This window comes from Mchenga conophoros, linkage group LG12 (genome assembly GCF_057382185.1).
Source record: "Mchenga conophoros isolate Kocher_MC1m ecotype Shallow Benthic linkage group LG12, M_conophoros_male_GT1.1, whole genome shotgun sequence".
NCBI classification, from domain to species: domain Eukaryota; kingdom Metazoa; phylum Chordata; class Actinopteri; order Cichliformes; family Cichlidae; genus Mchenga; species Mchenga conophoros.
Window position 1 is genome coordinate 26,660,907 of NC_140537.1, and position 23,924 is coordinate 26,684,830.

General features: G+C 39.1%; 1 protein-coding gene across 4 annotated transcripts in view; it reads right to left on the reverse strand.

The window, feature by feature from the left end:
• The window catches only part of sh2b3 (SH2B adaptor protein 3), a 73,582-nt gene that overhangs the window by 26,846 nt on the left and 22,812 nt on the right, over nucleotides 1–23,924 (reverse strand). The window lies entirely within an intron of this gene.

A 23,924-nucleotide genomic window follows, 5' to 3' on the forward strand; every position in this document is an offset into this window, starting at 1 on the left:
ACGGAAAATCTCCGTTTTCAAAAATACCCGTGTACCCGTGGACGTAGCCTCAGTCTCTGACTGGAAGCGCTAATTCGTCATTCGGCTTTTGTCAGACTAAAGTAACTGTTAAAACTGTTTGAAAAGCTCAGCTATACAACAAGGAGAGATTGAGAATTTCCTTTTAGTTCTCAGTTTATTTGATATTGACAAAAGTTAGTCAGTTTTGTCTGATCTTCTGTAAAACAAACTAAGATTTATTTTTAGAATTAATATTTTGTTTCTAAGTGGAATTGACAATTTAGTCTGTTTTGTTTGTTCTATTTTGAAACTTAAACGCTTTAGTGGCTGCCTTTTGTGTAGTTTGCAATATTTGCCTTTATTTATCTGAAAAAGTCTCATGTTCCTTAAGTACATCTACCCTGTTGAACTTATTATGGGAAATAAATATTTAAATAAAAACAAGCTGCTGATTATTTCACATTTTACTTGTGAGCAACGGCACATTTAAATCTTACAAATATAGTTATTTGGCTTATATCGTGATAGATATCGTTATCGCCTGAAATGAAAAAAACATATCGTGATATGAAAAAATCTCATATCGCCCAGCTCTACTAGAAATGTCAACTACATGCAAGCAATGTTTATTTTAGTAATTTCAGGAAGCTACACAGATGTCATGTGTTCATTTGCATGGTTGACATTTAATGACAACACAAATACTTCATATGAGAAATGCTTTTGTGCAGACTGGGGCAGACAGATTAACTCTGGCTTTGGTCTGTTGATATTAGCTACAGAAAATGGCCAGCTTTAATCTTCCTCTTTGTGCCTGTCTGCATGTTTTTTAGTGGACATTTTATGTTACAGGATTGTGTTTATAATCTAAGATGAATAGCTTACTGCGCCGCCTGAATCTTGGCTACCGTACACAAATTCCTGGTATGTTTGTACAGAAAAAATTGTTCCCTTTTTAACGACTTTATGAACACATACAGCTGCAGCTGGCATTGTTTTTCCACTCTGCTGCTTGATTCTAGCACCTGTTGCGTGTGTCATGCAGATAAACACTCCTGAGTTTGCCCTCCATAGCTGGTGGGACAGAAATAGACTTTCTAAACCCCAGCTAACTCCAGCTTTTTTCTTTGACAAGGTCTCTTTTAGCTTGCAAAGAAAACAGATCCAAAACACGATAAGAACTTTAGGTCCCTGCTGAGGATTACATAGCCGGAGAGCAGCTGTAATCACAAAATAAAACATTCATGCAAACTGAATCATGTTTGAACTTAACTCTGGCAGCAGTAGCATTTTGAGATTTGTGCAACCTTTTTTAAAGCAGCTGTGCTAAAAATGCAACTTTAAAATTAATCATCACTACAGACATTGAAGTTTAGTTTACTTTAAAAACATTCACGTCACTGAGAATAACTCGGTACAGTCACCTCTGCGCAGACTAGCTGTGCATATAGGTGGAGTTCATGCAGCAGGAGATCACTAGAGCTGATCACATTCACTATCAGCTCTATCTGTGGCATCATGGAGGATGTGGGAAACGCACACACACTTAGCACTACTTGTGGGGTTACCAACACTGATGTGATGACTGTGTTCTTGGAAACCTGTCAGAAGCTGTCAGAGACGTAGCCTTCTGTAATGAATAAATGTGTCACTTCACTGTGCGCTGCCCTCCTTGCTTAGTTCTCAGAAATACTGATATATAAGCAAATATGAAGAAGTTAAGACAGCGCACTAAAGATTCACAGAACCTAGTGCAGTTCCTCGTAAATGAATTAGCTGCGGTTTTGCACACGAGTAAAGACCAATTAGTAAGTCTGACAGAGCAGAAAAAAAGAAGAAAGGAGCAACATCTTTCTGAGTTTGTGAAAACACGACTCCTGTGACAGCGAGCTTGAAAAGTCAGAGAGTTACAACATAACTCATCAACATGCATTTTTACACACAGGCTTAAAAAACCTAAAGCCTTTGAGCCACGAGAATATACTATAACATGATATAAACAAGTCAACACTTCTGAGTAACTGTTTGTCAGTTATAGGTCATGCATAGCTGTATAATGTGCCTTTATTCTGCCAGTGTTTATGCAAATCACAGAGAAGCATTTTCCCGATTTCTCCATTTTTTAAACCCCTCAGCAGCACTTTAAATGTGAGATATTCACCAGTGAGACTTCTGTCATCGCTGAAACACAGCGGAGGGATATGGCATTTCATTTTCTTGTGCTTCTGACAAAAAACACAACTTTTTAAAACCTCAACTGAAACAGAAATCACGTATCAGTTACTCAAGATAATCCTCAGACCCACTGAGAGTTTTCATTGGATCTTTCTTCTACCGAAAACGTGCACTGTTTTCGACCAAAGACAAACTCCCAATAATAACATCTGACAGAGAGGTCTATGAAATACTTTGCGGCACAGAAGTTTTTGGAAATACATCTTGCTTTGGAAATTAATCATCCTTTTTTAAGCTTGAAGCACCATGAACTGACCTGCACAGCATTGATAACCAAAGGGCAAAAGTGGCTTCATGACCCTAAATAGAAATGCATGGCAGCGACACCACTTTCGGGGTGTCTTAGTGGGCCGACGAGTGGTTCTTAAACACAGGGCAGCTACTGACGGATAATCATGGAAAAAAATATGAAGTGAAACTAAGCTGAATAAATATCATCTCTGCAGGTTTTCCACTAAAACCTACAGTGTAAACTTGTGTGAACGGCTTGCTTATAATCTGGGATATATAGCAGGGTCACAGAAATCCCAATCTGAGTCCCTTTTCTTATTTAAAGCCATTTCTTTACTGTCACTATGGTAAATGGCAAATTGATCAATATTTATATACCGCTTTTGTTTTGTTTCTTTTTTTAACCACTTCAAGTGCTTTCACACTAAAAGCCACACTCACCCAAACACACATACACACAGATTTACACAGCACTTTATTCTACAGGCGATAAGAGCTTTTATCCATCACTCAGACTCACTCAAGCGAAGTTTGGGGTTCGCTTAGACACAAAGAGTGGAAGAGCTGGAAACTGAACCACTAATCTTCCTTTTGCCCCCCAAAAACTGTATTTAAAATAACTATAAACTATAGAAATATATTTTTCCAGACTCTCAATGGAAAGACAAATGTCTGTGAATAGTTGTTACCAGGTCATTGCCCTAACCGCTGTTCCAGTGGGACCAACTTAAATCTCTTTATCGCGTAAAACTTAAATCTCTTTATACAATATAAATACAAAATAATCCATTCAAGATGAATTTTCCCAAGCAGCACCTTTTTGGAGACTTTGCTCCGATGGTGAAATCTGCTTACTGAGAAGCAGAAAATAGATTATGCGATTGGGTGTAGTGGTGAGCTGAACGTGAAACTGCGCACGCTTACATGGGCTTTGCTGCAGCTGAGTTTCCAAGTACTTTAACTGATTCAGTTTTGCATCAATGAGCAAAATCTTGCAAAAATATTTTCACACCTGCATGACACGCTTTTCTCAGTAAAGAAGTTAAGAGATGTATCATTTTGGAAATCTAACAGACTATGAAATAACAATGAAAAGCTGGCCCACAGCTCTTAGTCTTAACCCATAAACTATGCATGTAGTTGTGTCGTTATTTGCAGCGCGATGCTGTTTATGCTTTTTACTGGCTGAGCACAAATTTGTAAAAAAACCAACAAAAAGGCACCAAATTCATGCAGCACTGAATGGACAATTGCTTGTTTGTGTAGGATCTACTAACCCACATGTGTACTTGTGGCAGTTATGGGTGTGTGTGTGTGTACTTGTGATGGTCAGTTAAGGGTGTGTTGGGTCCAGTAACTGTTCATATGTGTGGAGAAAAGTGTAATCCTCTCCAGCATGAAGCACATTTTTCTTCACTCCCTTTCTGCTGTGCATTTTTGTTTTCTGTTTTAAAACTGTGTGCAAATCCTAAAATAACATATTAAACTCAACTTTAACTTTGACCCAGACACAAGCCGCACTAATCACTCCTGTCTTGCTGGGACCAGAGAAAGCTCTAAATGTTTATAAGCTACAGCTCATTTAACAAATCATATCAGTTTGCAACAAGATTTAAAAAAGAAAAAAAAAGAGTCCCAGGCTTTCTGAGGTGAAATTCAGAGGGGTAGATAATGAATAAATGTTAGTTGTGTTTGGCTCTCTAGTGGGAAGTGTAGTCCAGAAAGAATCGGGAGGAGGGAGATCTGCAGGGTTGGAGATGTGCCTCAGGATAAGCCGAGTGGAGAGAGAAAAGTGTGATGAGGAGAGGGTAAAGTACGCATGGACTTGTTACTCCTATTTAATGCTTCACGGAAAAACTGTAATGAGAAGGAGACAAAAAGTCATTAGTCTGCAGATTAGTTTCTCAATTAATATTTAATAACTTAGTGCCAATACACGTGCCCTGAATGTGTTTGTAGACTGCACAGAAAAGATGCAGATATAGAAACATTTTTAGTACTGTTTGAACAATTTTTACGGACTTTTTTTTCTACTATGTGAATACTTAGAAAACATACCACAATTTGTTAGTAAATAACACTTGGAAATAAATCTTATTAATGAAATTGTTTAATCAGGGAATTGGACAAGCCTCGGAAAACTGAGAAAAATACATTCGAGTTATATTAAAGTCCCACATGCCTTCAAGCTCCTTTAGGTAGAAGTGACAAAGATGTTGTTTAGCGCAGTGGTTTGCAACAATTTCTAAAGTACAATAATACATGTCAGTAGCAGTAGCAGCTAATTTGCAGCCTTTTTTTCCAGTACTGTTGCAACTTTGTATATCTGACATATACCTCACCTCTTTGCTATATTACACAATCCAAAAAACTTGTTGCTTATCATTCAGATTCAGTTCGTCTTTTGAAACAGGCCACGTTTTTCTCAGAATAATGATTAGTTTCACAGAGCCTCTTTAACGAGAATCGCACCATGTTTAAGTTAGTACGACTCTCGTTCACATTCCTGGTCAATATATACAGTGGGGCAAAAAAGTATTTAGTCAGCCACCAATTGTGCAAGTTCCCCCACCTAAAATGATGACAGAGGTCAGTAATTTGCACCAGAGGTACACTTCAACTGTGAGAGACAGAATGTGAAAAAAAAAATCCATGAATCCACATGGTAGGATTTGTAAAGAATTTATTTGTAAATCAGGGTGGAAAATAAGTATTTGGTCAATAACAAAAATACAACTCAATACTTTGTAACATAACCTTTGTTGGCAATAACAGAGGTCAAACGTTTACTATAGGTCTTTACCAGGTTTGCACACACAGTAGCTGGTATTTTGGCCCATTCCTCCATGCAGATCTTCTCGAGAGCAGTGATGTTTTGGGGCTGTCGCCGAGCAACACGGACTTTCAACTCCCGCCACAGATTTTCTATGGGGTTGAGGTCTGGAGACTGGCTAGGCCACTCCAGGACTTTCAAATGCTTCTTACGGAGCCACTCCTTTGTTGCCCGGGCGGTGTGTTTTGGATCATTGTCATGTTGGAAGACCCAGCCTTGTTTCATCTTCAAAGTTCTCACTGATGGAAGGAGGTTTTGGCTCAAAATCTCACGATACATGGCCCCATTCATTCTGTCCTTAACACGGATCAGTCGTCCTGTCCCCTTGGCAGAAAAACAGCCCCATAGCATGATGTTTCCACCCCCATGCTTCACAGTAGGTATGGTGTTCTTGGGATGCAACTCAGTATTCTTCTTCCTCCAAACACGACGAGTTGAGTTTATACCAAAAAGTTCTACTTTGGTTTCATCTGACCACATGACATTCTCCCAATCCTCTGCTGTATCATCCATGTGCTCTCTGGCAAACTTCAGACGGGCCTGGACATGCACTGGCTTCAGCAGCGGTACACGTCTGGCACTGCGGGATTTGATTCCCTGCCGTTGTAGTGTGTTACTGATGGTGACCTTTGTTACTTTGGTCCCAGCTCTCTGCAGGTCATTCACCAGGTCCCCCCGTGTGGTTCTGGGATCTTTGCTCACCGTTCTCATGATCATTTTGACCCCACGGGATGAGATCTTGCGTGGAGCCCCAGATCGAGGGAGATTATCAGTGGTCTTGTATGTCTTCCATTTTCTGATGATTGCTCCCACAGTTGATTTTTTCACACCAAGCTGCTTGCCTATTGTAGATTCACTCTTCCCAGTCTGGTGCAGGTCTACAATACTTTTCCTGGTGTCCTTCGAAAGCTCTTTGGTCTTGGCCATGGCAGAGTTTGGAGTCTGACCGTTTGAGGCTGTGGACAGGTGTCTTTTATACAGATGATGAGTTCAAACAGGTGCCATTCATACAGGTAACAAGTGGGGGACAGAAAAGCTTCTTACAGAAGACGTTACAGGTCTGTGAGAGCCAGAGATTTTCCTTGTTTGAGGTGACCAAATACTTATTTTCCACCCTGATTTACGAATAAATTCTTTACAAATCCTACCATGTGGATTCATGGATTTTTTTTTCACATTCTGTCTCTCACAGTTGAAGTGTACCTCTGGTGCAAATTACTGACCTCTGTCATCATTTTAAGTGGGGAAACTTGCACAATCGGTGGCTGACTAAATACTTTTTTGCCCCACTGTATATATATATATACACACAAAATCTCATGTCTAACACATATATCACAAAATAGTGCATTTTCTGTAAATTCTGTGAATCTCGGGCAACTCAACGTGTGTGAAGCGTATTCAGCTGGGTGTTGTGCACTGGGGTCGAGTGTTTTGACCGATGCATGAAACTATATATTTTTAGATATAAGTTGTAACGGCCGCGATTTTTATTTTATTTTATTTTTTTGAGCATTTATAACATGGCATGCTGCCTGTTCTAACATTTGAGTCTAAGGTTCATTTTGAACACCTGACAGTTCTCTTTTGCTTCTCATCCGTAAACTCTCTCCATACTTTCACGCGATTCTTGTGTAGGTGATAGAGGAGGTTTGACGTGTTTGAGTCTGTGGTGGGGACCGGTTTGCGGCATAATTTGCATAGCGCAGTTTCCTGGTCCGTTTAAAAAAAAAAAAAAGGTTCCTAGTCCATGTCAGACTTTTCATAGCCAAACCATGTCCATGCTACAGAGGTAGACCCTCGTTTAGGAACAAGGTCCTTGATTTTTTTTGACTGGTCCTCCTGTTTGGAGCTACCTTGTTCTGCCTCATCCTCACTGGTATTCTCTGTGTCTGCATCCACGTGGTTACCATCCAAAAGATGAAAAAATATTGCCATAAACAGGGTATTTTGCGACACCACGAAACAAAAGATGCTGTATAATATGAAACGATAGACTGCATTGGTGTTTGGCTACACAAAATAAAGTGATTCATGATCTCCCTTATTTACCAATCAGAGGCCCGTGATGCATCTTATAATTCCTAAAAGGCAAATGGGTGCATGCAATATACTGATTCAGTAATCTAATATAATGCAGTAATAATCTATTATTGCCATAATACCACCAAGGCACATCTGGTCCATCTGTGAACCACTGCTTTACATGTCTGAAGGTGCTGGAAGAAAAAAAAATATGTGTGCAATTTTTTTTTTGCAGAGTTTGCACAAAAGTGTTCTACAGTAAAACCAAATATGGAAAATGATAAGATTTTCACACTGAAAGAGAAAAACTAACAAAAAGCCCTCAATAGCCACATATAAAGAACAGGAAGTTTGTCTGCAGCCTTGAGAAAATTTGTAAATGAGAAACAATTTTAGAGCACAGCCAACCTGAACAATTAGCAAATGTAGGATTCTCACAATGACCTTGTGGGAATCAGATAAGTGAATGATCAAAAACTGGTATTATTAGAAAAGTGCAAAATAACTATAGCAGACAGAAACAGATTAATTCCCCAAATCATTGCATACATTGAGCTAAAAATAATGCAAAAGAGTCCTGTGACTAAGAAAGTCCTTCTTTAAGGTCATAATATTTATTTTTCACACATAATGGTTTCCAATATTTGCTGAACTAAATTTTAATAAAGTTTTGCATAATCATTTCAACTGTGTGGATCTAAAAAAAGAAAAGAAAAGGGCAACCATGGAAAAACCTGCTCCAATTGTGCCTTTATGTAAAGATGTAGAAAAATCCCAGCACTATAAAAGTAGGGGGTACAGGTTAGAGCATAGCATTGCCACGGCTAAAGCAGTACACAAACATGGTGTCGGTTGAGGGATGTGCTCTGCTGAGTGCACTGCACTAAAGAAAATTAAAGGAAATCACAGAGCATGCAATATGTGACCTTTGAATTCCTGTCTGAGGAGTTCAGCATTATGATTTTGGGTGGAGGAAGGCCAAACAAAAGGGGTCAGCCTTGTCTTTGTGCAATCCTTTCTGCCAGTGCTTAGTCTGCAGCTCATGCTCATGCTGCATTAAACATTTCCAGTTGATTTTGCAAAACAACTATACACGAACTTCATCCTCTGTCGACTGCTATGCAGTTCGTTTCCGTGACAACAAACCACCTTCGATAAATGCACATGCCTAATATCGCTGCGATTTTGCTTACTCAAACCGTGACATAATTGTTCTTGGTAATACAATAGCCTTTGCAGGTGATTGTGAAAGTGTGCAGGTGTGAAAGTGTGTTCAGGTCTGCATGGGATCTGATGAAGAAGATGAATAAAGGCCAAAAAAAAACTGATGGGTGAGGGTGCTGCACAGCTTGGGGGCTTTCCACACGCCACTCAGCAAGGTCATGTGCGCTGGCACTGTGGTTGTAGGTTGCACACACACACACACACAAAACAGAGGCCAACAAAGAGCTTACAACACGAGGGGGGGAAAACACATTTAAAATGCATGAACAAATAAATAGTAGCCATTTCATGAGTCACACATATGCAGTTTTCTTTGATGCAAGCAAAGACATATAAACGCAGCATGAGAGGACCTTGTGCAGAAGAAGACAGAACTAGAAAGACACAGCAAGAGATCTGACAAACATCTTGACCACATGACTCTAACCACTCTACTTCCTTTAGATGTTTCTCTACATTTTTGTCACACTGAAATACACACAGGCAAACACGTGCATTTTCAGCACTGTGAGAGAGGAGAGAGAGAACTTTTCCACTCTGCATGAGAAATATGTTGGGCTCCTTTAGACTTAATGCAAACAAAAAAAAAGAAAAAAGAAATAAAAATGATGTGACAAGCTGCCTGCTGCCATGAACTTTTTCTTGTTTTCACCATATCTCAGCTCAGCTGCTTCTGCTTTACAGTGTTCTTTTAGGTATTAAAAAGCAACCTTTTAAGCCTCAATAAAAAAAAAAGAAGATTAATTCAAGTATTTAAAATGGCATCATTTTACTATTAAACCTTTCCAGTCACAGAGTGAGCAGGCTATGAAAGGTAGCGCTGATTGTTTTCTTTGCAGGTACAACCTACAAGCTGCTCGTGAGGTTAACTTTTATTCAACCAGGAAATATAACTCGTGAGATTAAGAATCCCCCTGACAGGCTGCATATTTTACGCTGACAGGAGAAACAAGAGTTCCCGGTGAAAGCGAATTCCGTTATGCCGGAAAACTTATTGGAAGTAAAATCTTGACCTGCCATGAGATCTTTTACAACTTCTACTTGCCTACATCCTCCTCAAAGGAGTCAGTCCAGTGTCTGTGCTGCTTAGCTGGCTTCTTTTCTAATTGCAGATATTCACTCTGGGCTTTTTAAAAATGCTGCAAAACTATGTGGAGGAATAACTGCTATGCATTAGTAAAATGCATTGCACAAGTCAGATGGTAGACAAGTCTGTTAGACTCAAGCTGGACTTTCTAGATTGCAGCTTAATGGCTTCATGGTAATGGGTGACCTCTACCAAAGACCAAGGAATAGTGGGAAAAAATTACAGAAAATTATGTGGTTATTATTTGACAAGCATCCAAAGGCACAAATGTGTTTGGTTTTGTGGTTTTAGGAGGCATATTTTTGCCTTTTTTTCTTGAAACCTGTCTGAATAATTAGGCAAATTTCCTAATAGTTCCTGGCTATTTTTCTGCGCAGGTCTTACATAGTTATTTTTCTGGGTTTCCATTCATCCTCTCCTACGGATACTGTTAATGACAAAGTTATGGAAACACTGAAACATAACTCAGATGTTCACTGAAGGCTGTTCTGCACTGAATACATGAAAACGAGCTGCAGATGGAAACATCTGATCTGTGTGGACAGATGAGGCCATCACAATGCTCCTCAAATCAATATGCAAAACAAACACTAATGCAAAAGTTTGGTGAAGGAGTTCATATTGTTTGCCATGGCTTGTGGGCTTAAACTATTTCCCTGTTAATTATATCATCTTGTTGTAATTTAATGGCAGGCAGCTGGAGAATTAGTGCAGCCAGCTGTTTAACAAACCAACTCCTCATAACAGTGGATGGAAACATTCATCTGCATTGTTTTCAGGAGATTTTCTTAAAATGTTATTGAAAGTGCAACGCTCGAATGAAAACATAGCCGGTGCTCGTTCCATATAACTAAAGCTGAATGACAAATTAAAGGAGAAATGACCATAATAAAGTTATGGGCCGGAGATTCTTCTAGTCTAAAGTCTGATGGAGCGATGTTTGTAAGCTATTCCCTCATTTGGTGGTTTGGTGATGAAGGTGGAAGGCAGTGTCAGAATACAGGCCTAATCTCTCAAAGCGGACTACAAAGGTCATAGCACAATTGTCATGCACACAGTACTCAAACCATTCAGTGACTCTTTGGCCCTTTGAACGAGGGCTTTCTAGAAATATTTCAGAACAACTCTGTATTGATTTAGCCTTCCTTAAACTATGCCAGCATCTCCTCGCAAGGGTTCAGGATTCCCATTAATATGTAATCCATCTGTACAAGAAATATGAAATTAAAGCAAAGATGCTATTTGATTGTTAGTAGTCAGGAACTATTTGACTATTCTTCCACAAATAGCAGTAAAATGATGTGAAACGTGCTAATTTTGCTTGCAGCTGTGTACACTGCGCCTCGATTTCGTTAATTTTTTTCCCTTAAGGGCTTTTTGAGCTGTTTCTTTCTTCTGTTTGTACTAATCTCACTGCAGCACACTTGCTTTACCTGCCGCCTGGTAGGTAGTAACACATCCGTCCTCTATTTTGGTTGTTTAATATTGGTTTTCAAACAGCGTGTAAGTGCATTACTGCCACTTTCTGGCAGAAGAAACGCCTTACATCATCCAAAGCATTGGCAGAAGATGAAAAGTTGCTAATTTAAAATGAAAAATACTTGCATAAGCGATCCCATTTTTGTTTTCATAATTTAATGACTAATATATTTGAAAGTCATGGCCATCCCTGGAAACAGGATCAGCTGTTCCTTCCTGCTGTGAAGTGCGTGGGTAGACAGGTTCATATAAACACGTCAACTGAGATGGATCCGGTACATAAACTTAAAGAGTGTTTCCATCACAAATCTGTACATAATTCATATCACAGGACATCAATGCAGAGGAAAAAGAATTAAAGGTTAAAAAGTGCCTTTGTTTTTTCTGCCCATATCTAGATCGGTTGAGGCAAGTTGAAGAAGAGGAACATTTGCCAGTGATCTATTGTCTGTAGTCTAGAACCTATGAGAGGTTTTACTCCTTTGAAGCCTTGAGATATATCAACACCAAGTGCTTTTCTTGGAAATTTGTGGGCTTGTACTTGGCAAGATTTCTATGAGTCCTCATGTGCTCCTGACAGGAGTCATTACTGCCAGTTCTTACTGAACACTGGTTTTCTACTCAGTCTTAATCCCTCAAGCCTACTTTCATGCAAGACTGGTCTGTGAAGACTTTTTAATTAAGACGCAAAATCTAAAATTATATATTTAAAAAAAGACTCTGGACGGGGAATTGTCTGAAATCCAGCACCGGCAAATGGAGCTCTTATGTTTAACCACACAGAGAAAATGGCCTAATGAGACATTCTGGTAAAGAATGACTAACACTGACAGTAGCAAGCGCCCCGTGCTCACTTTTCACTTTCTAATCACCAGGCTATGTACTTGAAATCTTTCGTGCTTATTATGCTCACTAATTCATGCTCCTGCTGTATCACTTCATAGCACTGCCACTTCGGCTCCCACTGTGACAACATACAGAGGCAATTTTGTGACTAGTTTTGTCCAAGCACTTCACTGCACTTTCCCATGACTTTACTTTCAACACTAGTGAACTCAGCCATAATTCAGCACCTCACCTTGCCAGCAAACCTTTAAATCCAACTCTTTGAAACTCCACAAGAAACTGATTTCAATAAGCTCCACACAGGACTTCCAGGTGATGTCATATAATAACCGATCCACATAACTTGCTGAAGCTTCCAGCCTCTGTCAGCTGCTTTTAATGCATCTGATGTTAAGTCCAGGTGCTTTGTGAAATGTTTGTTTTTAGGTAGGGATAACCAGCAAGACTTCATTTGGTCAGCAAGAGCTGAAGTAGAAGTATTCAGCCCTTGTGCAGGCTTTAGCCTGTTGAATTATGTAGAGCTGTGCTTTGGGCGGATATTTTAACATTTACTTTCTTCCCGTTTGAATACAAATGATTAAAAAAATAAACATATGACTCAAATTCAACACGAAAATCAACTGACTCGCCTCTAAAGCAGTTTCAGTAATTAATGAAAGTTGAAAACTTCATGAAGTTGGATTTTGTTGGAGTGTTGGCTGCTGGCTTGGTACATGAACAATGGAAAACGGTTACACAAAACACAAAATGTAGTGTTAGAGACTGGCAAAGATCAAACAAGAAAGCCAGCAAAAAAATGGGACATCGAAAGTAAATACAACTGCAGCAAATCAATCAAAATAAAGAATCTTTGAATACTGCCAGAGGGAAAAAAGCAATAGAAATCCAGTTTTCCATCACAAATAACTTTTGGGCAGGCTACCTGGGTATTTTTTTCAACTCTACTTTATTTTATACATTTTTTTTTAAATATTAACAGTTGGACATTTTAGCCTTTGTTTGACATGACAGTGCACGGATAAGTAGGGAGACAATGTGGGGAATGGCACCAATCGTTTAGCCAGCAATACAGATTCTAGCCTTTGGTTTAGAAGTCTCCAGTGCACTCAATTGAGCTATAGTGGCATCCTCCTTTTAGTAAAATAATTTCAAACTTGTGCACCCAATGTTTGTTTTTTAGAGCTGTTATTGATGCTGTCCAAGCAAAAAAGAATAGATCGCATAAGGCAAGGCAAGGCAAGTTTATTTGTATAGCACAATTCAACAACAAGGTGATTCAAAGTGCTTTACAGAGACATTAGAAACAAGAACAAATAAAAAGCATGATTTAAAATTGATTAAAACAAGCAAATAAACTAACTAACTAATTAACAAACAAACAAACAACAGTATATAAAATCAAAACAGATAAAATCAGAACAGTAGATAAAATCAGTAGTTAAATGTAAGTTTTGAAATTTAAGCTTAAAAGTGTGGATTTGGTGCTTTATTCAAATGCAGCTGAGAACAGGTGAGTCTTCAACCTGGATTTAAATAAACTGAGTGTTTCAGCTGATCTGAGGCTTTCTGGGAGTTTGTTCCAGATATAAGGAGCATAAAAGCTGAATGCAGCTTCTCCGTGTCTGGTTCTGACTCTGGGAACTGATAAAAGACCGGATCCAGATGACCTGAGGGATCTGGATGGTTCATACTGGGTCAGGAGGTCATTGATGTATTTTGGTCCTAAACCATTCAGAGCTTTATAGGCCAGCATCAGAACTTTAAAGTCTATCCTCTGACGGACAGGCAGCCAGTGTAAGGACCTCAGAGCTGGACTGATGTGGTCCACTTTTTTGGTCTTAGTGAGGACTCGAGCAGCAGAGTTCTGAATGAGCTGTAGTTGTCTGACTGATTTTTTAGGTAGACCTGTAAAGATGCTGTTACAGTAATCAAGCCTACTAAAGATGAATGCATGGACTAGTTTTTCCAGGTCCTGTTGAGTCATCAGATCTTTTATCCTTGATATATTCTTGAGGTGATAGTAAGCTGACTTTGTTATTGTCTTAATGTGTTTTTCTAAGTTTAGGTCTGCATCCATCACTACACCCAAATTTCTCGCCTGGTTTGTGGTTTTTAGATGTATAGATTGAAGTTCTCTGGTGACCTGTAATCGTTTTTCTTTGGCGCCAAAGACTATTACCTCAGTTTTGTTTTTGTTTAGCTGGAGAAAATTGTGGCACAACCAGTCATTGATTTCCTCAATGCATTTACCAAGAGCCTGTACAGGGCCTCGGTCTCCTGGTGACATTGTGATATATATTTGTGTGTCATCTGCATAGCTGTGATAGTTTATTTTGTTGTTGTTTATAATCTGTGCCAGTGGGAGCATGTAGATGTTAAACAGAAGGGGTCCCAAGATGGAACCTTGGGGAACTCCACATGTGATACTTGTCTGCTCAGATGTGAAGTTACCTATTGATACAAAGTATTTCCTGTTTTCTACGTATGTTTTGAACCAGTTTAGTACAGTTCCTGAAAGACCTGTCCAGTTCTCCAGTCGTTTGAGTAATATGTTGTGGTCAACTGTATCAAATGCTGCACTGAGATCCAGTAAAACTAGGACTGACGTTTTTCCACTGTCTGTATTCAGACATATGTCATTAAACACTTTGGTCAGAGCGGTTTCAGTGCTGTGGTTCTGTCTAAAACCTGACTGGAAGGCATCGTAGCAATTATTCTGTTTTAAGAAGTAACTGAGCTGTTGAGAAACTGCTTTTTCAATGATCTTACTTAAAAACGGGAGATTTGAGATCGGCCTGTAGTTGTTCATTTGTGTCTTGTCAAGATTGTCCTTTTTCAGTATAGGTTTGATTACAGCAGTTTTAAGTGATCCTGGAAACACACCTGATAATAAAGAAAAGTTGACGATCTGTAATAGGTCTGACTCTAAAGTCTTTGAGACCTTTTTGAAAAAACTTGTTGGCAGGACATCTAAACAGCAGGAGGAGGAGTTCAGTTGACCTAAGATGTCCTTCAGGTCTTTGCTGTTAATAGGTTGAAACTGTTTCATGGTGTTTAAACAGTTTTTTGGTGGACACAGTACATATCCTGGATCTGCTGTTGATGTACCAATTGCTTGTCTAATTTTTTGGATTTTTTCAGTGAAGAATTTGGCAAAGTCATTGCAGGCCATGGTCGAATGAAGTTCAGCTGCCACTGACACAGGAGGGTTTGTTAGCCTGTCAACTGTAGAAAATAAGACCCGAGCATTATGGCTGTTTTTAGTGATGATGTCAGAGAAGTAGGACCTCCTTGCATTCCTCAGTTGTAAATTATAATTGTGAAGTTTCTCTTTATAAATGTCATAATGAACCTGGAGGTTTGTTTTTCTCCATCTGCGCTCAGCTTTCCTACACTCTCTTTTTTCATTTTTCACCAGTGTGGAGTTTCTCCATGGAGACTTTTTCCTTCCAGAGATAACCTTCACCTTAATGGGAGCAATAGTGTCCATTACATTTAACATGTTAGCATTGAAGCTATTGACGAGCTCATTGACTGACCCTCTGGGCAGGTCAGGTGTTAATGGGAAGACCTGGTTAAAAATTGCACTACTGTGTTCAGTTATACACCGTTTTGTGATCACTGTTGTTGATATATTTGTGTGGGCTGAGATTTTACTTTCAAAGAAAACACAGTAATGATCAGACAGGCCCACATCAGACACAGTAACCTTTGAAATGCTCAGGCCTTTGGAGATCAGTAGGTCAAGAGTGTGTCCTCTATTATGTGTGGCCTCTGTTACATGCTGAGTCAGCCCAAAGTTGCCCAGAGTGTTACTCAGGTCTTTAGTCCCTTTGTCCTGAGGGTTGTCCACATGAATGTTAAAATCCCCAGCAATAATTACACAGTCAAAATCAACACAGATCACAGACAGCAGTTCACTGAGGTCATTAAAAAAGTCTGTGCAGTATTTGGGAGGCCTGTAAACATTAAGAAACACAACTTTGGATGGGGATAAATCATTAAGAGCCCAAAAATTACCACGACATTCATGCCCATGATGTGGGTATATAAACCTTTGACCACAACTTCATGGCATTATTCACTTAGTAACCTGAGAATGTGTGGGTTTGCTGTCTTTCACACTCTCACCCGCACAAAGGCCAGCCATCAATCATCTACCCGAATGGTCACAGACAGAATGTAATGTAAGCCGAAAACTTATGACTATCTTTTTTCCCCCCACTTTGACTTTAAGCCATTTTAAAAATCCTGCTCTAATCTCTATATAACCCTCCAATCAAATCCACAGTAGCGCCACATACAACTCTTATTAAAGAAAAGAAAGACATCAAAAAACTCATCCAGCAAAACAGTTTTTCCTTCACTTCACAGTCACTATGCGCGGCCATTACATTTCAAAACATTTATTATTCCAACCAACCACACATGCTCAAAGCCAACTGGCTAGATGTTTAAGGTCTTTGCAGAGCTCTAACTATCCTAATTTCTTTCTTTCAAAACATCCCTCAGATCCCTGTGGGCTGGATGAGATCAGATGATGTAAAATTAGAGGAAGCGAGGACGAGTTGAGGCATGTGAGAAGAACCTTTGTCCTCTTCAAACCTTGTTGCCTTTAACGCCACAAACACGAACATGAACGTTTAGTCTCGAGTCTGTTTCATCTGTCTCGATCCACCAAATGGATTCGTTACCTGAAAGTTTGCACCTAAATACATGTGGTAAGCACACCTTTGGTGAATAGTCAAAAATGCAAGCGCACCCACACATATTACATGACTCAGTTACTTGAAGGCATCATTTGAAGATTTCATGAAACTCGATCCCTGGAAAGCAGAAAAGATACAACTTTGTGGGTGAGATATGAAGACAGTTCTGAGTAAGAAGGAAACTATTTCTGAAGAGAGACAATCTCTGCTGTTCTAAATACTGTTGTGAATGGTGACAGACTGATCATTGTGCTTCTCTTGGAAGAAAAGACATATTGCATTTCACTTTGCTAGGGTAATATTTCCATTATTGATTAATCTGCTATTTGATTTGAGAATCGACTGACTAAATGTTTGGCCAGACAATGGAAAAACATTATTGTTATACAATCAGCTGGGTATTGTCTTACAGGCAGTCTTTTTTTGCCCAAACTCCCAAACCCAAACTTATTCAGTTTACTAGAATACATAAAACCTAAAGATTTTTCTAGATCACGTAATCAATCTATTTCTTTACTGATGCGCTTAAGTCTGGTTTGCATTTTCTGAGAAAGCTGAAATCGACTTTGTTTCTAAATTAGTGTAAACAAGTAGTCATCCGATGTCATCCGCATACTAGAAACATAAAAAAAGGGTTTGTAGCAGAGAAATATTGTAGTTCCAGTAAAGCCTCAGCACTGTGCATGTGATCCTCACGAAGTAGGACATTATTTATGGAAAAACGCACTGATGTTGAGCCTTTGAAATGCCATTTGCAAAAGCTTGGAACAGCACAAATAAAATTTGATTCACTTTGATTGTGCCGGCTTAGCAGCAGAAACCACAGAGGCAAACTTTTAAAAATATGCATGTCTCAATGTGAGAAAACATGCATTTTTAAATGATTCGATATGGATAAAATGGGCAAAACTAGAGAAGACTTTTCACGAGGGAAAATTAACTTTGATAAATTCTGATATTTTTTTGATTTCAGCCTAACCGTCAGTCTGTCTTTCTCATGTCTCCTCCTGTTGTGTTTCCTGCGTCTCTCTCGCCTGGTTTCATTCTGTTTCTCGGACAGCTGACTGGGGCCCATGTGTTTAGGGCTTTAGTTGTGGTATGCAACGAGCCAAGCCAAATTAACGCTGCATGTTGCCATATGAGAGACTGAATTACAACAAGTAACACAGAACAGATGGACACCAGAGTCTCTTTGAAAACTATTTTCCACTGATGCTGCAAACTCCTCTCTTACTGTCAGTAAGAAAGTGCAGAGGGAAAAAAAGCAGTGAATGTTCACTCAAAGAAAACAGCATCTAATGCATATAAGAAAGCATTTGATTCTGTTGATCGTTGTGGAAAAAATCCATGTTTGACTCAGAAGATCCATTTTTGAAAGTTCTACTTCAGACTTTTTGCTGCAGCTTCATGATAAAGCATGACATATTAAATGGGAGGCAAAAAAGAAGCTTGTACGATACATGCTCACACACATAAAAGTATGTGTGCGAATATACAAACACACTAAGACAGCGAAGGACCTGCTCGAAAATCAACAATATACATCATGCATGCACGTGTACACACAAGCATGAAACAAGAGCATGTGGGAAAGATTAGAAGAGCTGGAACAAACACATGCGAATGGACAAGCACGCACATATGCGCAGCTGAGATGAGATGGGATGAGATGAGAGGCGTATGATTAAGATGAAGTCTACAGGAGGTCTGAGTAAACATATCAGACTGTAGCAGTCTGTGGGAACTCTCTCTGGAAGACAGAGCCACGATTTTCCTGGCAAGACACAAACCTTGTCTGTAACCTTGACTACTGAACATCAGATAAAAGGAAAAGTAGGAATCGCTATTGAATAAACAGCCTTAGCGGTACAGAAACAATCAAAGCAAAGAAAAGCTAAACGAATTATGTCAAACATACACACAAAACCTCACAATAAAACACTTCATCACAATAAATAATTTAAATTAACTTGTAACATGAAGTTCCAGCGTTGAATACCGAGGCGAAATGAGAATTTGGAGACTGCTTCTCTTTTCAGCTGACATAACAATTTTCACTTCTGCAATATATCAAGAGTTACATTGTCTTAACTTTGTTTTTTTACACTATAGAAAATTTCACAGCTATGTGTACCCTCACAAATAAAAGACTTGACTTATTCCTATGGACCTAAGACAAGGCTAATAGGCTAACTGACTCTAAATTGGCAGCAGTGTAAAAATTGGACGTAGCCACTATGGTGTCATTTTAACTCTGCCTTTTCAAGCCACCCTGTTAGTAATTTGTTTGCACACCTAGGATTCCAAGTAGCCACGCCCCCTATTCCGGTCTCATGTTGGACGAGTCACACATAAAAATTCAACCCTATAGAGGTCTTTAGAAAGGGGGAAGCCATCCACAGAAACCAGAATTGTTATTTGTTCAAGGCAGTTAATAATCGATGGTTGGACATCTTGCTTTTTGGAGCATGCCTCAAGTGGCCATTTGAAGAACTGCAGTTCATCCAACTAACATTGCGGGGGTGCTGGAGTCTATCCCAGTACACACTGGGCAGGACTTGAGTGCACATTAGATGAGACATCAGTGACTCACATAGTTCACACAGAAAGTGGTGGTTCAGCAAGCAGCAGCTTGCAAGCCTAAAAAATGAAAGCAATTATTCTATTGCTACTAATTTGACCAAAGCAAGCAAACTAAGCAGGAGAAAGCAGCAACAGAAAGTTGCGTTAAGTTCCTTAACTAGAACGCTATCGTAATTTTAGTGCACTGTTAGGTTAGAGGATGACAGGTTATAACATTTTCACAGTATGATAACCATCTGAAGAAGGAGATCAGATGCTGTGATATACTTTAAACATGAAACCAAGTTATTAATTTTGACAAGCTGCTGATGATGGAAGGATAAAGATATAGAGATATATTATCTCTCTTGTTGCCCTTTTTTTAAACACTAAAAATGCACATTCTATGTTACTCATCAATTTTAATATGAAACCCAGTAAAGTGTTTCAACTCTACTATAAATGTGTGCAATTTATGACCAATATTTGACATTATTTTTCTGTAGAATATTAAAACAGTATAATATATTCACTTTGCAATCACCGAGGAAACTCCCACAGCTGTACAGAGATATAAAATGATGTGATACAAAATGTTCTTTATTGTGTTGCCATCAGATAAACTGCATTCACAGATCAGTTCCTTAAAACTGCACTTCTGGGATCTCACTTTTCCTTGATTATACTCCATGCTGCAGACACGGACACGGATGGAGTACTCACGGTGTAATCGAGGCTTTAATCTTCCACACAGTACCTATAGCAGCTGCATGCTTAAAATCTATTTCAGGCCTAAATATGGGCTAACACTTCAGATTATGCAGAAGTGAAACTGCCCTCAGTTTTAAATATAATTATAGGACAAAACAGACATTTGTTAGGACTTGGCTGAAAAGTGACTGCATCTTTCCCAGAAGTAACCTAGCTGACTGTTGCCTTTAGCATGTTTTTGCTTTTAAAGTCAACCTACTAAAACAACAATACTCACAGACAACCTAATGTGTTGCATAAAATCTTACGGGGTATCATCTTACTGGTTTATTGCCTTTTCAGGCTAATACTAAGCAACTGACAACTGTGCTGTTGCCTGCTGCTTTCTCACGCAAACTCATTATCAGTTTCCATGCAGCTTGCGCCTTTGTGCTAAATGAGCTCACTGATATTACTTCTGTTTCTCACACATAAAGATATAAATAAAAATGCATGCGTACTTTGCTCAAGGATTATTATGTTCTGTGCAGCTAAGATATGTGTGATGTGTGCAGGCGTGCATGCTCACACACTGACACATTGCCTACAGATGTGAAAAACCCCAATTTTCATTCAGAATAGGGAAACTGTACTAATAGCAACCTCAACGCATTCCAGCTTGGTGTGTTTAAATAACTGTTACGGCAATTAATGCACAAGTTTTTCATGTGTACATTAAATGTGAGAATGCTAGTCCACAGCTCTCCTTCCTTTTAAGGTCATTCTCAGGCCCTTATCTATCTGCCTTCCAAGATCACACATGCACACACACACACACACACGCACACACACACATTAAGAGAGAGCGTATTCAGAGCACCAGTGCATTAAAGCAAAATTGCAAACAGCCAGGCAAATCCTGCCAATGTCTTCCCATTCTAAATAAACACGCAAGCACGTGCACACATGCACGACTTTGGCTCTGAAATCAACTGAATTACCTCACACACATGGTTAGGGCTGTAAGCGGCTGAGGACTCGAGGGCTGCTAAATATAAAACTCTACAGACACACATACGCCTTCAGACACATGCACATGCATGCAATGTCTCTCTCATGGACCTTTATGTGTGTCTGAATGCACACTTGCACACACCCTAAAGAGACTAAACTCTGCTTACTGGGCCCTGCCACCTTATAGATGGCAGGGCCCAGGACAGCATTCGACCTGCTCTGATCACTGGTTTAGGGGCTAAGTGTGCAACTACATGCAGCCTCACAGCTGGCCCCATCTGGAAATATTGCAGGGTTTAATGCCATGAGGCCTTGTGGGGGGAGCTAAGCATGCGAGGAGAGAGAGAAAAAGAGAAAGAGAAAAAGAAAGAAAGAAATACATCCTGCTGTGCTGCGAAGAGCTTACAGCAACAACTGATGTCATGTTTCCAAGTTACAATTGCCACTTGGCATTAACAAGTGTTAATTAAGAAGTAATACACCAGTCAGGCATTGCATTTAAACTACTGACAACTTTAGTGAATAAAACTAATCATCTTAGTCCTATCATCCATCACCACCCACCTACACATCGTGGCAGACCAACACCCCTGGAAATACACTGTACAATACAGAAGGGATAATACTGGCAACTTATTTACTGGTTGATAAAATGGGAAGAAATACTACTACTAATAAATAATAATAGTTGACTAATCCAAAAGTCAGAAAGCTTGTTGACATGTGTCACTTTCACGCACATTATCAGATTAGTTTGCTATGTGAGGCACTAATGTTTGCAGTGCTAGCAGCAGCCTTCTTCTTTCTTTACTTGCAGGTTAACATGAACATGCATGTGCTGAACATGGCTACCTACTACTCCTCTTCAGTGGTTATATGCCAGTTTACTCTGTTGCAGCCAACATATGGATCGCATACAGTTCAAAGTACTGCTGGTTTGAGGGTTGTTATCCATCTAAGTTTCCACCTTGCTTGTTTACATCTACCTGCCACTTGCTGCAGCTACAGTTCGGTTAGTGATGTCATAGACCTAACAGTTAATCTGAACTGTACTTTGATAAAACGTAAATAATTTTTGAAGCTATATAAGCATTATTTTTAATTATTTACTAAAACTCTCTACTATATTCAAACCAAAACTGTTCAGACCCCAGACTCCAATCTGACCAACCATCTGTGGGATTATTGTGAACAAGCTCAATCCAACCCTGCAGGTATCAGGTCATTGCACAACCCTGACAGGGTCAGAGCTGTTTTACTGGCATTTGGGTAAGTTAACTAATGTTAGATCATCGGCTTTAATGTCATGGTTGCTTCGTGTAAGGAGAAAAGTTGTGACTGGCTGCAGAAAACCCCAAGCAAACAGGAAACAGTGTGGGAGGTGTATCTACTCACCAAGGATTAAAAGAAGACATGAATGTTGCAGATTTGTTGATGTAATCGAGTGAAAATGTCACAGCAAGAAAATATTGAGCTATATTTCTGAGCTATAGAAATGCCCTGTATAAGTTTGTATATTAATAAAGGGATAAGTAACAATAGTCAATGAAGTACGGACTGATTAAATCTATCTCATATGACTAGCAACTTAATTTCCACTTCTTTAACTAGGTTAAAGGGTAAACCAGTTAGGATAATCTTTAAAGGGTACCAGTGTGAAACAAATCATCTATGAACTGTGATGACCCTATTGTGCATGGAAAGCATGAGTGAACCTGAAGCTCATGCCCTCCTTTAAACTAAGCTGTGAGTATATGACTAATATCTTTTCAGTTTGTGTTTTCAGTTTGGTTAACAAAAAAGCTTTGTGTTTATCATCAAAACACTCCCTCTAGATGCCACTGAATCACCAGAAGTAAAGGTGAAATGCAAACCGCCAGTAAGACAAGACGTTTTTTTTTTGAGGCAAAGCTAAATGTCATCACAGTTTTCGTCTTGTTTGTCATGTGGCAAACTATTCACTAAAAGGAGCTTCTTAGAGGCAGTAAAAATACCATTTATGCAAACAAAAACAAACACAGGCAGAGAAAAGAGATGATTTGAAGGAGGGGGGGAAACCCCTGCAACTAAACAGCTGGAAACAGGAAATGACTTTGTGCCTTAATGTGTGTGCGCTTGTTTTTGTGTGTGCGTTAACTTAAGAGTATGTGACACTGCTTGGCAAACTTTACCCAGCCCTTTAAAGGCAAATGTGGGTTTCCATCCTATTGACACAAACAGATCTAGTGACCTACCATGCATAGATATGAAACACAAGATGACAAACCTGTCAGCTGTAACATGTCACAGTGTGAGCAGTTCTGAGAAGAGGTTATTTAAAAAAAAAACAAAAAAACAACACATGCACATCTGCAAAAGCGGCAGACACAATCCAGTGAAACTCTGCAAAGCTCTCCTGTACTGAGAACAGCAGCAACAGAAAACGATCAGTGGTTTTCATGAACATCTGCTTGTTGCAATCAAACTAAGCATCAAGAAGATAAATCGTGATGTGTGTAGATCAGTAGACAATATTTTGAATTGACTTCTTCAACATTTCTGAAAATATATTTTTTGTTTTCTTTCTTTCTCGCTCAAATCTATAAAGTACTGAGGATGCACTTGTAGTGCATGACTAGTCTCTTTCCATACACAGTTAACAAAAGCTGCAGACTAGCATAGCTAAATTCTATTTGTTTGAATATAGGAGGATATGAGGTGACAGGAGGGGTTACACCGTGACTTTTCAGGCAAAAAAACTCTAGTCTGGTGTTCCGAGAAAGAAAGTAAATGATTTGCAATCTCCTTTAATTTGCAACATCATGGCATAATTTTATATATTTAGTTGCCTGACAAGCTAAACAGTATTTCTGTAACCTCTTGACTTAAACACTCCTCACACACTTTGATGACTTTTATGTCCAATAGAGACCAAAAGAAAACTATAAAAAGTGCGCAACTAAAGAATTATTTTACTAACAACTCATACTCTTTTGTCTTTTCCAAATTA